Below are 16,469 nucleotides of genomic sequence, written 5' to 3'. Positions count from 1 at the left end.
TCACGGTTCATGGGTTCAAGCCCCGCGTCCGGCTCTGTGCTGACAGCTCAGAGCCCAGAGCCTGCTTCGGATTCTGTGTCTCCTCTCTCTGCCCCTCCCCTGCTCACGCTCTGTCTCTCTCTGCCTCTCAAAAATAAATAAATGTAAAAAAAAATGTTTTTTTTTAAATACTGCAGCAGCAGGGAGCTGCTGTCTGCCAACGAGGCCCCTCATGGAAAGTTTCGCTGCTGCCCGAGCAGGATGGGAACAGCCCTCCCGTCCAGGCCCCGGCAAACAAGGCTCTTGGTGCTAGCTGTTTCTTTAGTGAAGAATCTTTTGCTTTTTTTTTTTTTTTTTTTTTGCCTGGAGAGTAAACATCTGCCTGGTGGCTGTTCTGTGCCCGAAGGTTAGGAAGGGGCTTGTCAGGGCTCAGGTTTTGGTTCGTCCCCCAACATCTCACTCCCACCCTCCAAAGCGTGTCTCCATTGCAAGCCTCCGTGGGGTCCCGCGGGGCGGCGGGCGGGTGTGCCGTGTGGGGTCTCTCCAGTCACATTCCCCTCTGGACTCTCCGCCCCTGATTTATTATTAGGCATCAAGACTCCACCTGCTCTCACCTTCAGGAAATGCAAAGCAAGCTGTCATTCAACAATGGCTCCCTTCCAAATCTCTTTATGGTCGTAAGCTAATTCATTTTTCATTCCCTAACTCTCTTTTCAATAGGGTTTTGAGAGGAAGAAAAAAGAAACATATGTGGATTGCCAGAAACAAACAAACAAACAAACAAACAAACAAACAGAATGGCCAAAGGGCAGAGAGGGGAGAGAAGTGGCATTCCAGGGGCAGCGGAGACCTTGAACTCTGAGTAAACAAAGGGAATGCGTGGCTTTTAAAAGAGTCAAGGGAAAAAATGTGATGCAGGTAGTGTGTCGACCTTTAGTTGTGATTTTGCAGCCAAATGAGACGGTTGCGTTAACACCCCTTCCTGGATGCACTCAGATTTTTGTGGCCATTCTTAAAATCAGTGCACAAATGTGCATTGCAATCCTCTTTTGCGGAAAGTATGCTTTTATTGGTCAAGGTCAAAATCCAAGTAAAATAGTCTAGAGTATTTCTAAGGGGAAGTAATGGCTGATGAGGGCACAAATCAAGGCTTTAGGGGCAAAGCGTTCTAGGTCTTGATCTGGGTGCTATTTACAGGTGTGTGTTTACTTTAGGACATTTCCTCCTGCTGTATTCACGGGGTTCGCAGTATATATCGTTCAACACATATCTATTTTATAAATACGAAGAAATAAAAAGAAAAAGAACAAGATACTTCAAGACCCTTCTTTTTAAAGACATGTCTCGTACTATAGCACAGATATCCATCGATAGCCCACACCCCTCCTTCCACCGTAGCGTGAACCCCTGGATGGTGCGGATGTTTCCTCAATCCTTAAACGGTTCTTAAACAGATAAGTCAGGGCGTGAAGAGTACAGCCGGGGGAATAGAGTCAATACGCGGTGACAGATTGTGTCTGCACTTACGTGGCCAGCATCATGTGATGTATACAATTGTCGACTCACGATATCATACACCTGAAGCTAATAGAACACCGTGTGTCAATTATACTTCAATTAGTAAAATGAAGACAAGAATAATTCTTGCCTCATAACAAGTGCTCATTAAATGTATGTTGAGTGACATCACTTCTCGCCCTCCTGTGCCAAACGGCGGCTGGTATACGGCAGGCCCTGAACCTAACAGCGTAACGGTCGGTTGACTGCTGCAGAAAGCGATTGCCAAGAGAGTACAAGCAGGACAGACAAATACGAGGGCATTTTCTTACACTTTCGCTGAAAACCCATGAACAACGTCAGCGAAACGGCTGTGCCTTCCGTAGGCACGTGGGTGAAGCCTCCTGCCCGCGTTTTGTCTCCCTTTCTCTCCGTGCAGTGCACCCTTGGAGCAAACGCTACCTTGCAAAAATGCAGCCTTGGAGGCCTGGATGGGTAAGACTCCATCAGTTCACTCCGAGGAGCTTTCCTTACGCCTCCCGAAAGGAATATGAATTGCACTCCCCCTGGGCTTGCTAAGCCATAGCAACCTCTCGGCTGCCTCCTGCCCTGCTCTGCTCGGGAGCTAGCTGCCTTCCTGCCTGTTCACAGGGAAACAGAGAAGGCTACTCAGAGAACAAGCAGCTGTAATGGTTTCCCCGAGGAGGTAGCATCCTTGGGCCTGCGGAGAATTTTGCAGCTTTTCCTTATGCATTTTTCATCAATTCTAAGCTACTTACAAATATGCGCAATTACTTTCTGCACTTCGCTTTGTAATAAGATTTAATGACTCTGCTACAATCCTCTGGGTGAACATTGATAATCTGACTCTACGATTTAAAATTTAGCTTTAGCAGAAAAAGGAGAGTGGAAACGGAGATGAAGGTTTTTAAAGTTTGGGTTGGTTTTTTTTTTTTTTTTTTTTAAGGAAATCAGAACTTGGAATTATGTTAGCTTTCAAAATATCCCCAACACGAGAGAACAGAACGTCTCCAGTATTTGCCACGCGGGTCTGATTAAAATACACACATGTTTAAAATCTCCGACAACACAAGCTAGCTCTCTCGAAGACATTTTACAGATTATCTTAAACGGGGAGACCCAGAGTCACCCAGAGAGGTCGTGTTGTTCATTTGCAAGCATTAGATATGCTGTCTTCCAAGCGCCCTTGACAAAGAGAATGTCTCCTGACTCTCCAGTCGTGTGGCGGACCCCCCCGTTTCCACCGTCCGGCCGTGTGCTGACCAGGTCGCTCTACAACCAAGAATAATGAACACGGCTAAGATGCACCCAGTGTGTGCTCCGTAGCAGCCACTGATGAAACTGCCACACACCCTTACCAATGCCAACGAGCAAGTACTCTTGTCACACCCACTGCAGATAAATCTTCATCTTGGATGCGCACGTCTGTTCTTCGTGGGGGCGCCGGGGAGCTACAGCACCCCTACTTATTGAAGAGGGGCCTGCGGACGCACATGGTCCTGTGAATGTCGCCACAAACCCTTCAGCCTAACTTCCCGCAGACAGCTTGCCCCCCCCCCCCCGCAGCTGCCCCCGTGCCCAGGCTAGCGGGGCCCTCTTACCGCTTTTCCATGCAAAGCAAGCGAGCCCAAAAGGCATCCAGGGGATTTGGCTCACCTTGAGCCAGGCCTCTGTGACTTCCTCTGGCTGAGACTCTAAGAGGCTACGCGGTCTGGCTGGGCAGGGGGGGGGGGGGGACATGGGCAGCAGACCCGGAGCCAGATGTCATTCTCAAGCTGCTCAGCAACCAGGTAGCCGATCAGGGGCTCGTGGGGCTCGTGGTTTTTATCCAGAAACTGGGGGTGGGCGGTGGGGGTGGGGATAGATGGTCTCAAAGATCCCCTTTTAGATCCAGCACACAGATTTTATTTAACAGCCTTTTACTGAGCGTCAACTGTGTGCTAGGGATTGTAGACAATCAAGTTGTCTTCTGCTCACGAAGAAGTCAAAACGTTTCTCAGGGCACCCTGGTGTCCCCGACACAAAAGATTCAGGCTCAGAGCTCCTTCTCAGGGGAGCCCTGAAATCAGGCAGGTGTCTTGCTTCCTGTGACACAATAGAACGAACATCCTACTCCCCAGAGCCTCTTTCTCCTCACCAAGTATTCCTACTCTGGAGGGAAAATTTGGAGATCCCCACGGTCCCGATTAACCATGGGATCCAAAGTAAGTGGAACCGGTAAAATTATGAGCTGTTGGGACACGCAGGCCTGTGGCACCGGGCGTTGCTGAGCCATTGTCTCAGGACTGTCTGTCACTCTCACCATCACCTACCATTAGCTGCGGACTCAAAACATTGTGAAAACCGCATCTGGTTTCTGAAATGGAGTGCCAGGGCAAGCCCCCTTGCCCCCAGCATCACCAGGCATCCTGTGCCAAGAGCAGCCCCTGGGTCTTCGGCAACTCAAGGCTTTACAGATAAGAAGGAGCATCTTCTAAATTTTTGTCTAGGAATGAGGTGCAATTTAATGTGATTGACCATCAATCATGTTCTGAGTTGCTGAACTTCAAATTTGAATAATTTTCCTTTTCTCTCTTTAGACATGGGACGCTGGTATTCCCATCCACAGTGGTCATAAAAGGAGCCTGTGTGGGCGAAGGGAGTAGAGCGAGATTCCGACTCTTCGTTTAGCAGCTGGAGAGGCAGTGAGCAGCATCGAGAGTGCATACGGCCAAGGGGGAGAGGGGAATGTGAGATCTGGAATGCACCATCCAGCCGCACGCAGAGGGCCCACTGGCAGTGCTCAGCTGCCTTCCCTGGGGTGGGCCGTGGGGACAGGAGCTTCTATGGCAGAGAGGACCTCCCGGTGGCAAGGCAGGTCTGGGTGTGGACAGGGAAAGAATACTTCTGAAAGGAGGAAACGGTAGGTCTTCATATGTCATCCCCTCACGGGGCTGTGCACGGTACACAGAGAAGTTAAAGCCCAACATGGCAGAGAAGGCAATAGAGGGGAGTAGTGAGGGCCCCGTCAGACCTGAACAAAAATACAGGGAGTGGGGATCAAAGAGGCAACTGAGGGGAAGAACCTATTTGCAGGAAGCTTATTTTCCATAATCAACCATCCACCCGGAAGCACAGCCTCTCAGATAATTTCCCCCTGCTCTGTGAGCCATTGTCCACCAGACGCACACTTTCCAGAAACCCCTCAAGGGGTTGAACTTTCAATTACTATGATCAAAAGGAAACCATCTACTTAGAGAGAGAACTCATGCAGAACATTCGCCCGGTACATTTGGGCGGTAAGTATGTTCTAAATGGTGGTCATGAGGCAAAGCGGTCGGCAGAAAACTACAAGTGGGTTCTTAAAATGGCACCCTTGCAAGGAATTGCAGAAATGATAAATCAAGAAAACTACTCTCCCCTTCCAAAAATGGGGACACTTGGACCAATAGCATAGGCCCATTCAAGCAGCATGCAGGGTCTCTCCCACTTTAAAGATCTGACAATTGGGGGCGCCTGGGTGGCGCAGTCGGTTAAGCGTCCGACTTCAGCCAGGTCACGATCTCGCGGTCTGTGAGTTCGAGCCCCGCGTCGGGCTCTGGGCTGATGGCTCAGAGCCTGGAGCCTGTTTCCGATTCTGTGTCTCCCTCTCTCTCTGCCCCTCCCCCGTTCATGCTCTGTCTCTCTCTGTCCCAAAAATAAATAAAAAACGTTGAAAAAAAAAAACTTAAAAAAAAATAATAATAAAAAAAAAAAGATCTGACAATTGGATTCTCTCACAGAAGGAGATTCTCTCACTTTCCAAGAGGATGTGCGGAAAGGAGCTAATAATTCTTGAGTCTTCCTAGAGCTTGGACCTCAAAAAAGGCCCACAACCAACTTGCCCAAAAGAATGTCCAAGCAGAGCAGGGTTTGAATATCTGTTGGTCTGGCACTGACATCTTAGTGGAGCCTCTTGATGATACACTGACGGAGGAACTGTTGTAGCTCCATCTATAAGTGGGGAAACTGAGACAGATAGAGGAAAGTGTCCAAAGACACAACGCTAGTAAATGAGAGAATCTGAACTCAAGCCTAGGCTTCTAAAACGATAATTTTAAAATAAATTTTACAAAAATACTATTTACAATAGCATTCAAAAAACAATCAAATGCTTAGGAATAAATCTAGTAAAAGCTAGGCCAAATCATTGATGTGAAAGCGAAAATACATTACTAAGAAATGAATGGAGACCTTAAAAAATGGAGAAATGCACCTTGATCACAAACAGGAAAGCTTGATATTGTTAAGATGTCCTTCTCCCCAAACTGATCTACAGATTCAACACAATACCAAGTAAAATCCCCAGTAGGGGTGTGTGTGTGTGTGTGTGTGTGTGTGCGTGTGTGTGTGTAAGTTGACAAAGTGCTTCTATAAAGTATGTGGTAAAGCAAAGGACCTAGAATGGTCCACACAATCTGGAAGAAGAATAAAATCAGAGGACTTCTATTACCAGATTTCAAGACGTAATACAAAAACTCACTAATCGGGGCAGTTTGGTATTGGCCCAAAGACAGAGAAATAGACCAATGGATCAGAATAGAGTGTCTGGAAACTGACCCCCACATGCAACTTCCTGGTTTGTAACACAGGCACCAATGCAATTCAGGGAAGAAATGATGATCTTTTTAATAAATGGTAGTGGAGTAATAGAATATCAACATGGGGGAAAACGAGCCTTGACTTCCTACCTCATACTATCCATACACTTTAATCCGACATGGAAAATTATGAAAGCAAAACCACTAAGGTTTCTAGAAGAAAATGTATGAGATCTTTATGACTTTGGCAAAAATTCCTTAAATTGGACCCAATTGGCACAAACAAAAAAAATAAGCCATTGACTTCAATTAAATCAAGAATTTCTGTTCATCAAATGACTTCATTTAAAGAGTAAAGAACAAGGGATACCTGGGTGGCTCAGTCAGTTAAGTGTTTACTCTTGATTTCGGCTCAGGGCATGAGGTTGGTGAGTTCAAGCCCCCCATCGGGCTCTGCACTGACAGCACGGAGCCTGCTTGACATTCTCTCTCTCTCCCTCTCTCTCTGCCCCTCCCCTGCTCGTGCTCTCTCTCTCTCTGTCTCAAAATAAATAAATAAACTTAAAAAAAATTTTTAAAGAAAAAAGGAGTAAAAAACAAACCACGGAGTAGGAGGCAATGTTCACGAGGCACATGCCTGACAAAGGACCCATGTCAAGAATATTTAGGGAACACCTACAAGTCCATTTTAAAAAGACAAAGGATCAGATTTTAAAAAGTGGGGAAATGCCTTTAACAGACCCTTCCCCAAAGAGGATGCCAAAGTGGCCAACAGGCACGCGACAGTGTGCTGAATGAAATTACTTCCCAAGAATACAAAACTTCCCATACCACGACACATCCACTAGAAAGCCGAAAATGAACAAGAGTGAAGCTGTCAAGGAAATGTTGGCAAGGACACGGTACAACAGGAACTCTCATACTTTGCTGATGAGGGTGCAAATGTACAGTCGGTGTAGAAAATGGTGTGGCATTTTCTGCTGTAGGTAAACGCGTACCTACTCTTTGACCACATAGCCATCCCATTCCTCGGTTTATACCAAGAGAAATGAGTACTTATTCCACACAAATGCAAAGGCGTGCACAAATATTCATAGCAACTTTACTTAGACCCAAACTGGAAACGTCCCAAATGAATGGATAAAACAAATTGTGGTCCACGGGGGGTGGGGGAGGGTGGAAATGGGGGATGGGCATGGAGGAGGGCACCTGTTGGGAGGAGCACTGGGAGTTGTATGGAAGCCAGTTTGACAATAAATTATATTTAATATAAAAAAATTAAAAAAAAATAAACTGCGGTCCATGCATGCACTGGAATACCATTCCATAAGTAAGAGCCAATTTACTGATGGACAGAACAGCCCGGATAAATCTCACAGACATTACACCGAGTGGAAAAAAGTCATAATCAAAAGAGTGGTCACCTCATGATTCCAGTTAATTTGACATTCGCAGACGGACCACACTAATCAGTGGTGTTTGAATGCACAGTGGTGCTTATCTCTTGGGAGAGTATTGCCTGGGAAGGATCATTCTGGAGCCTTCTGGGATGATGAGCATATTCTATACCTCACCCTCGGTAGTTTTGCATAGTTTACAGGCGTGTGAAATTTCATCCAGTCACTTACATAATATCTGTGTATTCTACAGGCCTCACTGTTTCTATGTTTCATCTCAGGCATGAAAACCTGTGGCTTCCAGGGGCGGGGTGGGATGGAGAGGTATCATTTAGTAGCTACAGAGTTTTCTGTTTTGCAAGATGACAAAGGTTCGGGAGATGGATGGCCGGGACGGTCGCACGGCCGTGTGAACGTACTTAAAGCCGCCAACCCATATGGTTAAAAGGGTAAAATTTTGTATGTAGATTTTATTTACCACAATGTAAAAATCATGATTACATAAAAGCAGAGGACTGTCAGATGAGAGGTTGGATGGTGTGTGAAGAGGGGGAGGGTTCAGATGGGGCGTGAAATGAGACACCCCCACCCCATGCCAGCCCTGGAAAAGGATTAGAACCTGCCTTCTTCCAAGTCGCCGATGTGTTCTCCCAGACCTGCCTACACGGTTCTTTTTCACGTATCCCTACTACGTGCCCCGACATCAGAGGCAAAAAGGGACAGCTGACGGGGGCTTCTGTAGCCCTGAAACACGCACGGTTGTGCTGGCCACAGACACGCACACAAGTACATGCGGCACGAGTTCCTTAGACACTGGGTGCTAAGGAATTAGGGGAGCAGTTACGGATGGAACAATTTTAATACTCAGAGATGCGTTTTGCAGCCTGGGTGCGATTCACGTCGATTTTACGGAGGAAATTCAGCATGACCAGTGTGTGGCAGGCGGGCTCACTTGTCCGGCAACCCCCCTGCCTTGAGTCGTATATTTCTGTGACTCGTGCTATTTTCACCTCCTTTGGCAGACGTGACGGGGGAGTGCCCGACTCAGAGGCAGTTATCTTGCCCTGCGAAACTCACCTCTCTCCCAACACACCTCGCGCAGGGCCCTGAACTTAGTAGGCGCCTTATCGACGCCTGCCAAATTACATTACTCTGGTTTTCCTCCTGCTGCAGCAGCGAACCCTGAGCCCAGAAATACTTGGCCTCACATCCGATCCCCGTGCTGCAAAGCAGAACGCGTCCCTGGCTTCCAATCCTGCCTCATTCCGTTTTTGTTTTTTTTTCATAAGTTTCTTTTTTTTTTTTTTGAGAGAGAGGGTGCAAGTGAGTGAGGGGCAGAGAGAGAGAGAGAGAGAGAGAGAGAGAGAGAGAGAGAGAGGAATCCCAGGAAGGGCAGAGAGGGAGAGAGAGAGAGAATCGGGGCTCACCCAAAGTGGGGGCTCGTGCTCACCCAACAGGAGATTCGAACTCACCAACTGCAAGATCATGACCTGAGCCAAAGTCAGATGTTTAACGACTGAGCCCCCCAGGCATCCCCACTCCGACCAAACGTTCTTACATTTAGCTGTCTGTGAATTAATCCTGTGTCTCTTATTAAGCACTCACTGCGTATCAGGAACTTGGCTAGACACGCAGGATTGCAACTCCTCACGGATTTATCCTCACCACCCTTGATTTGATCCCTGTGGATTTGACTCTCTTGGGTGGACGTTGTTCTCCTACTGGTTTTGCAGATAAGGGAGGCGGGTCTCCAGAAATTAGGGCTGGCTCACTGTCACAGGCTGCCATGTCTCAGAGCCAGAGTGAGCACCACTGAGGGTCCGTTACCCCGAGACCCTGAGGCTCCACAGGGCATCGAAGGGGGCAGCCGCTTTCCAGTTCTTCCCCCCCACCCAGCGGCAAAAAGCCTGGGACGCCTGTGGCCGCCCCCCAGCATGCGATTACATTGCTCTCACTTATGCTTCTGACTGGTCATTACTGATTTTTATGCCTCGGGATAAACCTGGGGAGAAAAACAAAACAGCAAGGAAAAGCTCCATGCTGCAGCAAAGTTATGCGACCCACGGCCAGCCTGGAAACTGAAACGTTCAAGCAGATGTGGGTCCGTGTGAGTGCGTTGAACCCGATTTGCAAAAGTCTCGGGACTGGAGCTGAAGTGAAGAGCCACGACTAGTGTTTCTGTCTCCAAATTGCCTCCACCACACGCAGGTCAAGGTGGAAATGAACCTTCCAGGCATAGAGCACCATGGCTCCCAAGGTGATCCTTTCAAATGCGAACAAGAATCTGTCGCCAGATAGAGGGCCTCATTCTGTTCCCAGAGGTACTAGCCACCAACCCAAGATCCCATCCCAACACAGAGAGTCCATAACCGTGTAGCAAAGAATAGTTCTAAACGTCTGATGACTAACTAGTAAAGTTCTGATGACTAGTAAAGTATGTTAAAGATTTCAAAGTGACATGAGCTGGGTTTGCACGTTAAATACTGGGTCTAAGTTGTGAAGCAGAAAATATCCTTTGTGATGCCACGGATACGCACTTAATAAAAGACAGCAGGTTTCCCACCTGGGTAAGAGGAAGAAAAGCCAGGTGCGCTTGGGTAGCTCCGTCCGCTAAGCTTCCGACTCTTGATTTTGGCTCAGGTCATATCTCACAGTTTGTGAGATCAAGCCCCGCATCGGGCTCTGCACTGACAGCTCAGAGCCTGCTTTGGATTTTCTCTCTCCCTCTCTCTCTGCCTCTATTTATCTCTCTCTTTCTCAAAAATGAATAAATCAGGGTGCCTGGGTGGCTCAGTCAGTCGAGTGTCTGACTTCACCTCAGGTCGTGATCTCACGGTTCGTGAGTTTGAGCCCCACATCGGGCTCTGTGCTGACAGCTCGGAGCCTGGAGCCTGCTTTGGATTCTGGGTCTCCCTCTCTCTCTGCCCCTCCCCTGCTCTTGCTCTGTCTCTCTCTCTTTCAAAAATAAATAAACATTAAAAAATAAATAAATAAATAGCTCAGCAATCAAAAAGAACGAAATCTTGCCATTTGCAACTACGTGGATGGAACTGGAGGGTATTATGCTGAGCGAAATTAGTCAGAGAAAGACAAATATCATAGGACTTCGCTCATATGAGGACTTCAAGAGACAAAACAGATGAACATGAGGGAAGGGAAGCAAAAATAATATAAAAACATGGAGGGGAACAAAACATAAGAGACTCTTAAATATGGAGAACAAACTGAGGGTTGCTGGAGGGGTTGTGGGAGGGGGGATGGGCCAAATGGGGGAGGGGCATTGAGGAGGACACTTGTTGGGATGAGCACTGGGTGTTATACGTAGGGGATGAGTCACTGGAATCTACTCCTGAAATGATTGTTGCACTATATGCTAACTAACTTGGATGTAAATTAAAAAATAAATTAATTGATCTGAAAAAGAAATAAACATTTTCTTAAAAGAGGAAGAAAAGCAAGATCATATTCATAGGAAGAATCTTTTTGTCACAAAGCTCTTACCTTAAAGGTCATCCTCCTTTCAAACCCCCTAGGAGGTGTCACAGATGAACCACCCCGCACTGGGAGTCCCAGCGAAAGCACCGAGGGGACATCCAGTTTATCCCCAGCACCTGTGATCAGCAAGGCAGACACCGCCAAACGGGGCTCGTGGAGTTTCCAGCCCTGATTCCACCAGAAGCCCATATTTTGGATTATTCAAAACCTTCCAGTACATTTACCTTTAGACAATAAATTTTTTAAATCTGGTACTTATCCTAAAGGGAATGTTTCCAAAGTGAATTCAGGTAAGAAAGAACTTGAGGAAGGCAATCCAACCAAGTCTCCCTCCTTCCTGAGTCACCCACAACCACGGATACCTCTGAGGATGTTTGCACCGAAGAGGCGACCTTTGTATTCATTGCTCATAGCGCTTCATCATTTTCCAGAATACGCTTCACTACAGCTATTAAGGGATAGGAAAAGTCATGAGCCCAGGGATCAGGGTCTCCGGGATACATCACATCTCCGCAAGATGGGTTCACCCGAAAGGATGGAGTCTGCATAGACACGCGCTAATCAATTACAAACTGCACGCAAACTCTGTTCCTTAGTGCACAGACTACTCAGAAAACCACTACGTGCTCTTTTGGAGAACTCTTATCAACTCACTAAATTTTTCCCTTCGAACAGCTCCAGATCTGACGGTGAAACAGTTTTAGATCGGCCAGTGTGCAGGCGAGAATAGTGAGCTCACATGCGGGGAGCTATTCCGTTCAGGGCTGCACCTGGGGAAGGCTGTGACACAGACAGAGATAAAAGTGATAGGCGAGATCCCGCCAGGACATCGCTTACCCACATTCACGTGGGCTGTCACAGCAGCAGGGCTCAGGAGCGTGAAGGCCCAGAGCTCCAAGTCATCTGGCTTGGTGACCCCAGCCCTGTGGCTTCAAACCACACGGCCACCCACACCTCCCCTGGCTGCCTGCTTCTTCTGTCTCCTCCAACAGCAGATCCTAGTCTCGGGGAGAAAATGCCTGACAACACACACAGTGGGTAGGACTGATGTCCCCAGAAGTGGGTAGGGCCGATGTCCCCAGAAGTGGGTAGGAATGATGTCCCCAGAAGTAGATAGGACTGATGTCCCCAGAAGAGTTGAACTCCTAACCCCCAGGTTCCTGCGAACCTGCCCTGACTTGGAAATAGGGTTTTTGCAGATGCAATCAAGTCAGGATGAGGTCACCCTGGGTTAAGGTGAGCCCTAAATCCATGACTTGTGTCCTTGTAAGAAAAAGCAAATTTGGAATCAGACACAGAGAGACCATCTTGTGATTGAAGTGATGTACCTATAAGCCAAGGAACACGGAGACTGCCACCACCCATGAGCCAGGAAAGGGCAAGGAAGGACCCTACCCTGGAGCCTTCAGAGGGAACATAGCCTGGCCAACACTTTGATTTTGGACTTCTGGCCTGAACAGCAAGGAAATAAATATCTATTTTTTTTATTTTATTAAGTGTTTATTTATTTATTTTGAGAAAGAGATAGAGAGCCAGCAGGGGAGAGGCAGAGAGAGAGGGAGACAGAATCCCAAGCAGGCTCTGTGCTGTCAGCATAGAGTCTGATGTAGGGATTGAACCCATGAACCATGAGATCATGACCTGAGCTGAAATCAAGAGTTGGAAGCTGAACCAACTGGGCCACCCAGGTGCCCAGTAAATGCCTGTTATTCTAAGGCATCCAGTTTGTGGGAATCCATGATGGCCATGCTAGGAAACCAAGCCCACATACGATCAAAGTATGGCTGCACGTGGCACTCGCTCTGAAAAGTGCCAAAGCCCCATTCCAAAATCTCTGCCTGGTCCTATCCCCCTCCCACATCACTATCACGTGCACTTGGGCAAGTCCTTCCACCTCTCTGAGCCTTGGTTTCCTCTCCCTGAAGTTGGAAACGATAATCCTCACCCCCAGGTCCTCACGCCCCCCCCCCCAGGTATTCAATAAGAAGTTATAAGAAAATGCTAAGACATAATAGAAGGTCCCTCCTCCTTGTCATCAGAATCCTTCAGAAAAGTTTGGATTTTAAACATCTCCAATGATCCTAGAAGTTGCTGGGGTTTTAAACATTTGGTAGTTGTGAGGGTTAATTTTACGTGTCGGCTTGATGGGGCCACAGGACGCCCAGCTATTTGGACATGCGTTCTGGGCGTGTCTGTGAGGGTGTTTCAGGAGGAGGCCAACATGAGAGGCAGTGGCCGAGTAAAGCAGATTGCCCTCCCCGGTGTGGATGGGCCACGTCCAGGGGAAGCAAAACCCAGACAGAAGGAAGGTTGACTTCCCCTGAGTAAGAGGGAAGTCCCCTGCCTGACCGCCTGACCGCTCTTGGTTGGAAACACCTGCTCTTCTGGTTCTACAGCGGCTTCCAGCCTCCAGACTCACCCAGGACACCAGCTCCGCAGACTTGGGACTTGGCAGCCTCCATGATCATAGAGCCAATTCCTTAGAATCTCTCTTTCTCTCCCTCCTTCAGTCCCTCCCTCCCTCCCTCCCTCCCTCCCTCTGTTTCATGGACAGATGATTGCACGTTTAACACAAAAGTCCCTCCCAAAGAACTTTGGGGTGGGGAGTTTGCAACACCGTGGCATTTTCCCTATCCCGCACCCCATGAGGAAAGGATGGGAGACTGTGCTGTCCTATAGCTTAGAGTCCAAAGGAGAGCCCCAAGGGGACCGCTCAGAGATCTTATCACACGTCCCTTGACCCAAGGAGCCCGGTGTCTGGGTGCTGGGAGGTGTGTGGGTGGGAGGCTACAGCTAGACTCTGGCAGCTGAACAAGCAGGGGGGCCACTGTGGGAGCCAGCCATGTCTCCACCAAAGAGGGGTATAGATGTGTCTCCTCTTAGGTCCAGAGTGGACCTAGAGACACAGATGTGAGGGCGACGGTTTACACGAGGGGCGATCACAGAGAGTATGTGCAGGAAGGGGACGAAGGCCACCATTAAAAGGGCAGGGACGGGGGTCTGACTCACTCTGTCAGTGCCTGCTGGGGATCCACAAAGAGATGTGAGGAACTCACTTCAACCACCCACCTGAGAAAGCAGAGGCATTTGTCATCTGGCCACCACGAGACAGAGTCACAGGCATTACTAAGATGATGAGGACCCAAGAGACAGAATCGGGGTGCCACACGTTAGCTGCAGCACCTTTTCAAATGATCCACCCACCCCAGAGGGCCCCCAGCCAGGGGAGAAACGAGGTCAGCAGAGGGGGTGGAGGGAGGTTCATGAGCGAGCCCGCATCCCAGGACCAGCCCGTGGGTGTTCCCAGTGGGAAGTCTGAGGAACCCCACAAGGGCAAGGGTCAATGATGGCCACAGACAAAGCCCAGGGAGCACTAAGTCCATATCTCAGCCATGCCAGTCGGTCACCTTCCTGCCCCTCCCCTCCTCCCACCAGACTCAGCTCTGACTCTGGAGCGCCGTGAGGTGGGGTGGAGAAGACGAGAAAAGAACAACAAAGGAAATAGGAAAGGTCGGCTAAACCTCACCACCACTGCCCCCCGCCCCTGTCCCAGGGGTGGGAAGAACCTCCAATTCTGAATACAGTTTGGGTTTGGGGCTGCCAAATTAGATTGGACATTTTACTTATTTTTAAGTTTATTTATTTTTGAGAGAGAGAGAGAGGGCAAGTGGGGGAGGGACAGAGAGAGGGAGGGAGAGACAGAGAATCCCACAGAGGCTCCCCACCATCAGTGCAGAGCCTGACATGGGGCTGGAGCTCACCAACCCTGAGATCATGACTTGAGTCAAAATCATGAGTCAGACACTTAATAGACTGAGCCACCCAGCCTCCAGATTGGACATTTTATTTATTTTTAATTTATTTTTAATTTTTTAAAATGTTTTTATTTATTTTTGAGACAGAGACAGACAGAGCATGAGCAGGGGAGGGGCAGAGAGAGAGGGAGACACAGAATCGGAAGCAGGCTCCAGGCTCTGAGCCATCAGCCCAGAGCCTGACGCGGGGCTCAAACTCACAGACCGCGAGATCATGACCTGAGCCGAAGTCAGACGCTCAACCGACTGAGCCACCCAGGCTCCCCTATTTTTAATTTTTTAATGTTTATTTTTGAGAGGGGGGAGGGGCAGGGGGGAGGGAGATAGAGAATCCAAAGCAGGCTCCAGGCTTTGAGCTGTCAGCACCGAGCCCAAAGAGGGGCTCAAACTCACAAACTGTGAGATCATGACCTGAGCCGAAGTCAGATGCTTAATGGACTGAGCCACCCAGGTGTCCCATAGATTGGACATTTTAAATACTGAGTCAAGACCGCTTAGGGATCTAAAATTGCATAGAACACCTTATCCTTGTGTGTCAAAGATTCAAGGCTTGCTCAAGATTTCATCAGAGCAAGGCTGGAGGGAACCAGGCCACGTGGAACAGTGACAGAAACGATAAAGTATATTGTGGCGTTTGCCTGTTCAAAGTAACAGTTACGCATCTTGGCAGCAGCGGGGGGTGGGGGATAGAAACATCCGACTTCCCAAACCCAAGCAGGTACGGAACAAAAGCCAAGCGGTCCCAATTCTACGAAAACGACGACTAAAAGAATGGCAGCAATAAAGAAATCTGGTCTCCCGAGCAACCGTCCAGTCTCAGAAATCATGGTCACTTCCAGGCTTCTATCTAACTAGAAATGGCCTTCCTCTGATAAACATTGTGCCTGCCACACTCCTTCCTTCAGTACGTTGCCCCGAATTTAAATATTCTGTTTTGCACTTCATTGGGTGTTCTTCCCTTGAGTTTTTATCAAAGGAAGTCCACCCTTCGGCAGGCGGTCCTTTAGATCATTAGCGGCACAAGGTCAATAGCAGAGCCACCGTCCCACACGTGTGACAGGAGTGCATTTCTCACCTGCACTGGGACAGCAGCGTCACATGGACGAAAGCTTGGTGTGTCGACCTGGGCTGGCGGCCAACCATCCTCCCGTTAGGGCTCTGTCACACACCCGTGGCACCAGCTGCTTTCGAGGCCCCGGGGCTCCAGCCCTGGCTCCGGACGCCACCACCCCCTCCCCCCTCTTCCTCTCTGCTGTTCCCAAGACTGGCCCCTCTTCCTCTTCCTGCCCTTAAGGGTTGGCTTCTCTGAGTCATTTCTCAGCCGGTGCTCCTTTCCTCCCTCTGTCTGCTCTCACTGGGTTGGAACCAAATCTTTACCACCAGACTTGACCTCTTTCCTGAGCTTCGGATCCACCCATGTATCTAATCCAATGGCTTTCAACCAGGACTGCACAGGAGAACACCCAAGCTGCCCCCCAAAAGTACCAATGCCTTGGTCTCATGCCCGTCCACCTGGATCAGGAGTGTCTGGGATGGGCCCTGGAGATTGACACTTTTTGATGGGTCTCCCAGATGTTGGAATGTGTACCCAGGAGTTAGATCCTGGGTGCAGGAGCAGACCTAATGGCTACTGACACGCGATGCTTCACCTTTCTGCCACGTTACCTTTCCTGAGCACCTGAGTCTCTCACAAGTCCTGCCTCATT

Source organism: Felis catus, chromosome C2, assembly GCF_018350175.1.
Source record: "Felis catus isolate Fca126 chromosome C2, F.catus_Fca126_mat1.0, whole genome shotgun sequence".
Taxonomy (NCBI): Eukaryota; Metazoa; Chordata; class Mammalia; order Carnivora; family Felidae; genus Felis; species Felis catus.
Note: the sequence above shows the minus strand (reverse complement) of the source record.